Below are 10,129 nucleotides of genomic sequence, written 5' to 3'. Positions count from 1 at the left end.
CCCATTGATTCAACCTGTCTCTAGATCCCTGTGTAGAGCCTCCTGACCTTCAGGCAGATCAACTCACCCACCCAGCTTAGTGTCATCTGTGACCTTACTGAGAGTGCACTCGATTCCCTCATCCAGATCATTGATAAAGACGTTGAGGAGGACAGGCCCCAATACTGAGTCCTGAGGAACACCACTGGTGACCAGCTGCCAGGTGTATTTACCTCCATTTATTAGATTTATTCTGGTTTACACACTACCCAAGTTCCTGCAGAATCCAGATTCAAAGATTACACTTCCAGACGATATTTCCAGCTGGGAAAACCCCATAAGGGAACATTTTAACTGTTGATCACTCCCAAGACTCTCAGTTCTGAGAGTTCTTTAAGAGCAAACAATCTGATGCAGTGAATCTCAGTTGCAAACTGATTCCAGGAGATCAATATATTGGATCAATCTCAGTAAAGAAACACAATTGTGAAACGTTCTCTGGGAAAGCATGAGCAACAGTGCTGAGTAACACTTGGCTTGCTTTGTAGACACACACACACACACACACGTGCAATAAGGAGCACAAGGGGATTTGCTCCTGTTGGATCTACTGCTTTTGCGAGCATAGAATCATAGAATTATCTGGTTGGAAGAGACCTTAAAGATCATCGAGTCCATAATGCAGGGTGATGGGTTGTGTCCACGCCCTATGTCATCAGTGATGCAACAAATCACTCTTTAAAAGTCCCCAAACAGAATTTGTAGAAAAATCTGTTTTGCACTATCTTCACAAAAGAATTTTCAAGGTGTGCACCTTGCACTTCTAGGCAGAAGACATGTATTTAAAACAGTGAATAAATCATCTTCCAAAGACAAGCTTGAGAAACAGATACCACAAATCAGGGCCCATTATAGCATACTTATAAGTTATAAACCCAGGCACTGGTTTTATAGCATAGCACAATCGCCCTTTTTTCTCCTTTTCAGCTTAAAATTCCCTTTGTTCTGCTAGGCAGAACATTCCTAGTTCCTTAGGAATAACAAGCTCATTGCCTCTCTAATTAACAGTCATCTACTGCAAGCTCTGTTTCCCCTCAGTGAGCTGGAGACAAGGCTGGCTGAACTCAAAGGACTTGTTCTCCACTTGGGCATCCAAGGAAGGGCTTGCGTGCTTGGCTGAGTCTCTGAGTGGTTGTTGCTTTCCTCCCTCCAAATCTCAGTTGTTCTACCAAAAGCCATCACTTCGAGGCACCTGCCCAAAACACGCATGACTGGCGTTTGTCTGTCCCCGTGTCTGCAGCTGAGACCTGTAGGTGCCGTGGCCTGAAGGCAACAAGGGGCTTCTCACCTGTGACATAGCAAAGCCTGGGGCAGCTCACGAGTGAAAACGGGACAAAAGATCGCTTCAGAGCTTCACACATAAAAATCACAGGGGGCTATGCATTTTCAATCTCAATCTTTTCCTTTTTAATCAGAAAATTAATTTGCCATTTAACTGATTCTTCCCAACGGGAAAAAACTGCTGGTCTTGTGAAATACACGTACTCTGATCAAGGAAGGCAAGTGGTAAATTTTGTCCAAGGCCAATGACCGTATTTATCTGAGGCCAGTTTCAGAGTATTTTGTTTAACTGATACACTCTGAAATACTTAATTGATGCCATAAAATTAATAAAGCATTTACCTACCAGCACCTTCTTTCACCCAGCACAGGGGTTTTTATAGGTATACCCATACCCTCAAAAACGTAAATTTAATCTGATGTAGCACATTTTCTTCAGCGACAAACTACGGGAGCTGGACCATGAGAGAAGCTGTCCACTCAGAAAGCACTGCTTTTAGGGATGATGGATGTAGGCAGCAACATGAAAACCCCTTTAAAATTCAAATTACAGTTAATAAGATAGCACCCTGGTGGCTACAGAGCAAGCAAAATATTACAGCTACCAGAGGAGAAGAAATTATCTTGACCAAATACAGCAATGTTTCTCTTTAGTTTCATTTCTGAAACAAAATGCTTTTTAAATTCTCTTCCTTTTGTTCCTTATTTCAAGTTAACAGAAAAGTAAAAATGCGTCTAATGATAACCCTCCCTTGCTTCACAGGAATGGGGAGAAGTTCATTAATATTTGTGAACCATACTAAGTTGATATAATTTATGGGAAAACGAGCACTTTGGATGACACCATGGAAGTTATACATAAGGCTTCAACTAATTAATGAAGGTAAAGAGAGTTTTTGAACATTTATCCCCCCCCATAAGGACCATCTGTTGTAGAGTGAGTATGGCACTTGGAAAAAAGTCTATAAATGTAATTAAATGCTAAGCAGTACTAAGAGGTGTCTGGGTTGTTTTAAGCTGGGAACATTAAACCCTGGTATTTTCCAATTTTTCAGCATTTTTTTTAAAATACTTTTTCCTAAAGGTTTGTATTACGGCATCGACTGGTCAAGTTACGCAAGGCAGTACACAAAGACACGCAACGGATGACAAGCCCTGCACGGAGGATTTCAGCGTCATGACAGACGTGATAAAGCCTCTGACGGGATTTAGGTACCTAAACCCAAGCATGCAGTTCCCTTCCAGATGTCCAAGGTATTCGAGACACCCCTGTCGCCCTGGGAACTCCAGAACTTCTGCAGCAGTGCTGGAAGCCTGCCAGGTCACCAGAAGGCATCCAGGTTTCAGGGACTCAGAGTATCACTCTGCAAATATCCCCAGCCACCTTGAGTCATCTGTAGAGAGACAGTGCTATGAGCAAACCTAGAACTCATTTCCTTGCTCCTTTGTGCAGGTTACCATGCCACATGGGCAAAGTCAACCTCTGTCTGAAATCTGTGTGGTCACTCCCAAGTTTGTACATTGGTACCAGTAAGGAGTGACTCTTCAGTTGCAAAGTCTTCAGTGCTTTAAGATGGAAAAACGGTGGCCCGCTGTGTTTCTGGCTCAGCGTTTGTAACACCACTGCCTTCTTAGGTCTCTGATTTCATGAGCAGAACTACTGGTCCTTCACACACCATTCCCGCTCATGGATCAGCTGCTCACCTGACACGTTTCACCTTTTAAGGCAAGGTGACATCAATGACTATTCCTCTCAATACTGTAAAGTGAAACTTTACAACAGCTGATTTCCTGGTTCAGCCAACTCAAAACTGTGGATTGAACCAAGAAAGCTGTCGGCTGCTCTAAACAGTGCCAGACTTGCTCTGAATTACCAATTTACCAAGCATTTCAACTTAAGCACGTAAACAGCTCTGTTGAACCTGACTGATGACTTACGTGATTGGCAGTAGGGGTGGGTTTATGCACTTCACTGAACATGAGTTTAAAAGATGGCACTGAACAGCTGTGTGACATGAAATAAACCACTTCGTAAAAATCTCTGGTGTTTTCACTAGTGTAAGTGTGACATCTGTCCCACTGGCATGTTCTGAAAAGCACTAGGAAAATGTTTTTATCTGAATGGCAGATAACAAATTAATTCATGCTCAACTTGCATTATTCCATTTTAGAAAAATTAGTTTAAAAAAATCTATCATAGCAGCACAGTAATGATAATTGCAGCTTAATTACCCATAACTGATTCTTTATGCCCTGAAATAATTTATTCTCCTTTTATACTCGTCTCTGATATCCATTAGAGTCATTACAACTGTGAGTCTATAATTACATACTTTGCATTTTAACATTCTATGCCAGTTTGTGCTCTCTTCTCATCTTCCAGTTAATTTCATTACCAAAACATTGAGAAAATTTCTGTATGAATTTTCCAGAAGTTCTTATGATTTGAATGGGGTAGGTTTAGGACTTAATGTAGCCCATTGAGCCAGTTCTTAGGCCAGAACTTTTGTATGTGCACACAAGCCTAGCTCTGCCAGCTGCTCTGTGTAGTCTGCACCATGGTAGGATCCATTGCTAGGAAATTTGGGACTACATTTAAACATTAGGTAGAGGTTAGGACATAACTGCTTAGTTGGGAGAGCAGAGGGTTGCTTATGTCTATGGTACGTTTGAAGTTAAACAAACGTTTATGTCTGCAGTGGCATTGGCAAGGCTTTTCCAGGAGAACCCAGTAGGGAGACAGAGGGTGCCGAAAGCCAGGACCCCTCCTTTTTGCAACTAAGCATAGCATCATAGAATGCTTTGGGCTGGAAGGAATCTTTAAAGGTCATCTAGTCCACCCACCTCTGCCCTGAGTAGAGGCATCTTTAACTACTGACCCTGAGCTGGTCAGAGCTCCATCCAACCTGACCTGGAACGTTTCCAGGGATGGGGCATCTACCACCTTTCCAGACAACCTGTGTCAGTGTTCATCACCCTCACTGTAAAAAATTTCTTCCTGATATCCAGTAGAAATCTCCCCTCTTTTAGGTTAAAACCTTCACCCCTTGTCCTGTCACAACAGGCCCTACTAAAAAGTCTGTGTCAGTCTTTCTTATAAGCTCCCTTTAAGTACTGAACAGCTGCAGTAATGTCTCCCTGGACCCTTCTCTTCTCCAGGATGAACAAGTCCAACTCTCTCAGCCTGTCCTCATAGCAGAGGTCTTCCAGCCCTCTGATGATTTTTGTGGCCCTCCTCTGGACCTGCTCCAACAGCTTCATGCCCTTCTTGTGCTGAGGACTCCACAGCTGGACACAGTACTCCAGGCAGGGTCTCTTCAGAGCAGAGTAGAGCAGCAGGACCACCTCTCTCGACCTGCTGGCCACACTTTTTAATGCAGCCCAGGATATGGTTGCTTTCTGTGCTGTGAGTGCACATCGTTGCATGCCCTACACCATCTGCATGCCATCTACATGCACTAACAACGTGTGCCTAACAATGGTGAAAAATTTGGTAAAGTCATTACCACTAAACAGAAGAGGAAAACACGAATTCTCTCTGTGCTTGGCTTAGTCACAGGTCTAGCCTTGCCAACAGCTTGCTCTGTGAATCACCAAAGGTTAGAAAGTGTCAGTATCTGGCCCAGGAAAGCAACCATGTGGACTCCACTCTATCACCTTCATCAAACACCAAGGGGCTAAGATGGTTTAATGGTTGAGGTGAAATATCTTGGACTAAAACCTGTTTTTCTTACTCTCTGACTCACTAAAAACTCCCAAACACAACGCTTAGGCTTTTCTGTCTTTCAGCTCTGACTGTCTATAAGACTCAAGTCTTGCTAACTATACCAGTGGCACTCAAACAAATATCGTCAGTAATCCCCCTATGACAAGAGCAAAGGTAAACAGTATTTTACAATCCCTTCACTCCAAGAGTTGTTTCACAGACAGAAAAGCATTTTCCCATGGCTAACATGGCATGGGCAAAATCGCTTGGTAGATGAAATATTAAAATAAATTGGAAGTGTGGTAATGCCTTCTAATGGACAAATTACGCTGAATGACAAACACAAGGTTGTGCAATAAAAATTTCACAGAGGGGGCAAGTAAAATTTGAGCTGTGTACAGCAATTGGAAAAAATTAACTTTCCCAAGCCACATATTTACCTCATAGAACCACAAGACCCTGAGAATGAAACGTTAAAGCGAATCTCCTGTTATAATTTAATAAAGAAAAAAAAAAAAAACCTGTCATTTCCTCAGCTGGAACTTAATAATTATTGAGTCAGGAATTTATTTTCTTAAACAACAAAACACCTTTCTCCCTCCTTCCTTCTCTCCTTAGTTTATTATTGCTTAGAATAAGAATGGGATAAACCAGAGAGATAAGGAAAAGGAGCAAGATGGTCAGCATTTCTAGATCAAGAGTTTTTAAACCCTCTAGCGGAGCATACTCTGCATGGGGCCACACAATCACAAAGTGAGAATTAAGCGATGGCAGTTACCTGATGTTCTCCTTTAATTCCCCTAACCAGTAACTTCCACAGCAGTCCATGCACCACCTGCCCCTGCCTGCATTTCCACACCTCCCCAAGCAGCACCAACATCACAGCGTGTTAAAAAAAATTCTTATGAAAAGAGGTGAAGATCAAAGAAAGCAGTTGTTACCGGCCTTTAATGGGTTGGACATAGGTCAACAGCTGGGTGCTGGAGCTCAGCACTGACTTCGGGCATACTGGATCTCTGGGAAGAGAGCTGTAGGCAACATTTTTACAGCTGCTGGCAAACACAGCTCTTTGATCTTGCTTTGTTCCGTACATGCACCGAAACAGGTTTGCGGGCAAGGGACACCTCTCATGTGCAGGTGAAATCTTGGCCATAAAGCATGCTCCTCGTGTGGCAAAAGAAGTCTTTTTGCAGTTAGGTTCCCAGGACTCCTGCTGGACTGCTTGGGATTTAAGAGCAAAGAGCAAGCCAACGGCAAGTAAACTGGGCTGGCCATGACAAGTGCTTTACAGAATAATGCACAATCAACACGGCACAACTTGGTGCTGACAGTCCTTCAGTCATGTTGCAAGAAGAGAGAAACAGCTCTGGGCTGGGATGTTGGAGCTCACAGGTGAACAACGGCACCAGACACAGAGGTGGAAATGGGTTCGCGTTACTGTTAGCAAGTTTGTTGCCTTGGACCATTTTGATACAGCAGAGTCCCATCCTGAACGCACAGTGGTGAGTCCTCTCTCTGCCACAGGTGCTTTTTCTTGCATTTGAAATTGTTTCTCCAACAACTTCAGTCTCTTTTTAGCAATATTAAAGTCCTCATCCCAGACCATGATATAGATACAAGCAGAAGAATTAATAACCTCTCTGCACAAAAGGTGGCAGCCCACAAAACCAGATTTCACCACTTTCCTAATGCTCTACCATGTGTCTTTCAGCAAAGCAACCTCTCCAAAAAGGGCTCTCTCTTGTGTCTTTTTTTATTTTGCAGGTTTTAAACTTTAATCTCATGGGTAAGTGTCCTGCACTTCTCATTACTAATATTTAACTTGCATATTTAAAAGCTTTGTAAAGAAATTGTTTCAAATGCTCCTTTTGATGGTTGATCATTTCTTTCTTTGGTTTCACTGCTGCAGTTGTTAATTTTGAAGATGCACATGTTCTTTTGCTGTACTATTTGTTCTCTTCTGTCCTATGTACGTCTCCTCCCCCCACAAGGGACAAATTTCAGCTTCTCTCATCCTTGCTATCTACACGAGTCCAACAGAGTAATAAGATCTGCTGCTTAGTGAAGCTCATACCTGAGGTTGCTGCTTTCAGTTACACACAGTAATGAGCAATAGTTCGTATCTGTCTTCAGGACTAGCTAAGGTTCTTGACTATGCTAAGTACGTTTAACTGAGGGGAGTCTTCAATAGGTCAGGAAAGACTGAAGGAAATCAGCAGCTCTGGAGCAGCAACTGGAGCGGAGCCAGCAGAAGCCTGACCAGCAGCTGGCTGGTCCTGCTAGTTTTTTCAGCTCAGACAGTACCAGCACTTGCAGAAGTGAGAAAGCCATGGAGGATCAAGGATTTCAGATACCTTTGACCATCGGAAGCAAGTGAAACCCTGAAACATTTTTGAACTTACACCACATCCCAGGTTTTCTGCAGAAGTGCAAGGAAAGGTAAGAGCCCGGGAATACAGACTTCCTCTTCTCACAGAGACCAGCCTAGTCAGAAGGAAACATCTACTGCATATCTCCGCTTGAGGAAACAGACAGAGCTCATGGTGGAAAAACATGGGCGAAGGCCAAAAAGAACCCTGGGAACAGCATCTTTGCATCAAACCTGCTCAGTACTGACAGCTTATGACTTGGAGAGCCTGAGGTTTTTTTGGAACTGTGCTTTTATGCCGTGCAAGAATCTGGCTTGGGACTCCCATTCATTGCCCTCTCTTGGCAATAAGGAATGCTGCACTGCAAAAATCAACACGCCTGAAGGCAGCGTGGTGGGAAGGCACGTTCACAATGCTGCCAGGCTCTCCTTTGTGTGACAACCACTTTCTGAACCACTGGGTGCTCACTACTGCTTCTACGCTTTTCACTTTTTTTCTTTAAAAGGAAAACTGTAATTCTTAAGTGAGCAACTACACCAGGAGAAAGGGCTTTAAGAAAAAAAAAAGAAAAACTACAAAAAAAAAAAAGCACCCTCAAAAGCCCACATTTATTGTCAAAGTCTCTAAAATAATGAGATTTGACAACAAGGCTTTTGTTCTTATGATACATGCAAGTAGGCACATGCAGCTTGATTTCTGCAGCCAGCAGATACTCAAAATACTTTCCACATACAATAGGTGTCAATTTGACTTTATTTAAGGAAAAACGGGGAAAAAACAGTAATTTCCATAATACACAGAAGACAAGTTAGATAGCACTGCAAAAAAAAGGCTGAGTGTTTTACTTGTCACCAGTCTGCTTTGCAGCTCCACGATTAGTAATTTTAATGCAGCTTGTCATTTTGTATTACTGTTTAGCATCTTTATAATCAGCAGAGTTTGGGGTTATAAATCACAAAAAGTGTACTACTGCTACTACTATGAAAAACTAAAAAACCCACAAAAATCACTTTCAAATAAACCATAAATATGTGATGCACATTAGTGTAACAAAACCATTTTTGTAAACATTTTCTCCAACATAACATGTGCATAAGATAAAAAATAAAAACACTGCAGTCATACAAGTTAGGGTTACTTTGACTTAAAGATACAGAAAATTATTACTTATTAAAGCTTAAAACTAAACCTAGGAGCTTTTCATTTCTTCTTTGCTTACAAAAGCACTGTTTGAAGACTTCCATGTTGGTATACGTAGTGGTTTTGTAATACTGTTTTTACCTTGCCACGCTGGCACTTCTGTGGAGGCAGAAGCTGCCAGGCGGGCAGCCCCACCGATGGAAGGAGAGATCCCCCCACCCCGGAGCCTCAAAACTTCAACAGCACGTATCCATAACCTGGGCATCCCTATGGTACTGGAGCATCTTCCTCTAGGTGAATAGCATCAGCTTTCAAGGACTAGATTAATTTTTGACCACATAGCACTGGAAGATTAAAATCACGCAGATTTAAATGACATTCGATCGAATTAGCTTCAGCAAACTACACTACAGGGCGACTGTGTGATTACACCCACGTCTACCACGACATTGTGTTTCCAAGTCCCCTTTAGTTCATTACTGTACAAAAGGTTGATCGTTCTTCCGGATGACCACACTGGGCCTGAAAAGAACACATCCTTCACCTTTGACGCTATCCAAAAGTCATACAATTAAAAAAAAAAATAGTTCTAGGTATTCCTCCACCAGCAAATGTAAGGCTTTCTTGAGTTTTGATGCTTTAGGGGGTGGGGGAGTATGGGTGTGTGTGTGCACACGCTGTGCTGGCGGTATGCATTTACCGCTCACTTTTCAACTGTCTACGACGTTCGAAGGAGAGTCTTCAGCAGCAACGCTGACTAAGGTTGAAGGATTTACAGCAGTCAGATTTGACACCAAAAGAAGGGTCTGTTGAGTCTGAGCTTTGCACGCTCGGTGCTCTTGGCTCTTAACTGATTGTGTGACCAGTCACTCAAGCCACCGGCTTGGCTGAGTTAAATACACGTTTAAAAAGCCCTACCTGTCATGCCATGAAGGAAGGTTAACCGCAGCAGAAGACAAAGCCCATGAAACACTGAGAGCCTGTTCACTGAATGAACAGCTTAAGGCAGCTGTCAACAAAGTACCCCACCAAAGGAATTGGGAAAAAAAAAAAAAAAGAAAACAGAAGTGAAAACGAAAAGGAAAACGGTTGAATCATGACACTGTGCATTATACAACACCAACAGATTATTATACACTCAAGATTTCTCAAGTAATGAACATGTAGCCATTAAACAAATTATTACTCTCAAGACATTTATTACAAATGTCAGAACTTATTCATAAAATAAAACTGACTTTAAAAAAAAAAAAGAAAGAAAAAGAGCCAGAGCTGGGATCTTACATCTAAACACAGGTATACGCTGTTTTTTTCATGAATAAGCAGTATTAACTACATTCTTAAAAGAGTTTTAGTGCATTGCATTCTTAAAAAAGAAAAACATCACCGCCCCAAAATGTTTCCTACAACATTTAACAGTTTATAGAACTAGCCTAGTTATTTTTACCTGCCTGTTACTAAGCCCACGTGTTAGAAGAGTGAAACCTCTGGTTTTAGGCTAAATTCAGACTTCTATTAAGGATGAAACTGGTTTTAAAAAATGCTTGCTTCACCAAATTTTGTAAGCAAATTACATTAATCAGTGTCTCACTGC

At 42.1% G+C, this 10,129-nt stretch overlaps 1 protein-coding gene across 1 annotated transcript in view; it reads right to left on the bottom strand.

The window, feature by feature from the left end:
• The window catches only part of LOC104492412 (interleukin-1 receptor type 2-like), a gene marked incomplete at its 3' end in the record, with an annotated part of 37,500 nt that overhangs the window by 26,398 nt on the left and 973 nt on the right, over positions 1-10,129 (bottom strand). The window lies entirely within an intron of this gene.

Source organism: Buceros rhinoceros, unplaced genomic scaffold (genome assembly GCF_000710305.1).
Source record: "Buceros rhinoceros silvestris isolate BGI_N320 unplaced genomic scaffold, ASM71030v1 scaffold6844, whole genome shotgun sequence".
In the NCBI taxonomy this organism is placed as follows: domain Eukaryota; kingdom Metazoa; phylum Chordata; class Aves; order Bucerotiformes; family Bucerotidae; genus Buceros; species Buceros rhinoceros.
The sequence above is the reverse complement of the archived record's forward strand: the minus strand, read 5'-3'. Positions and strand labels throughout refer to the sequence as shown.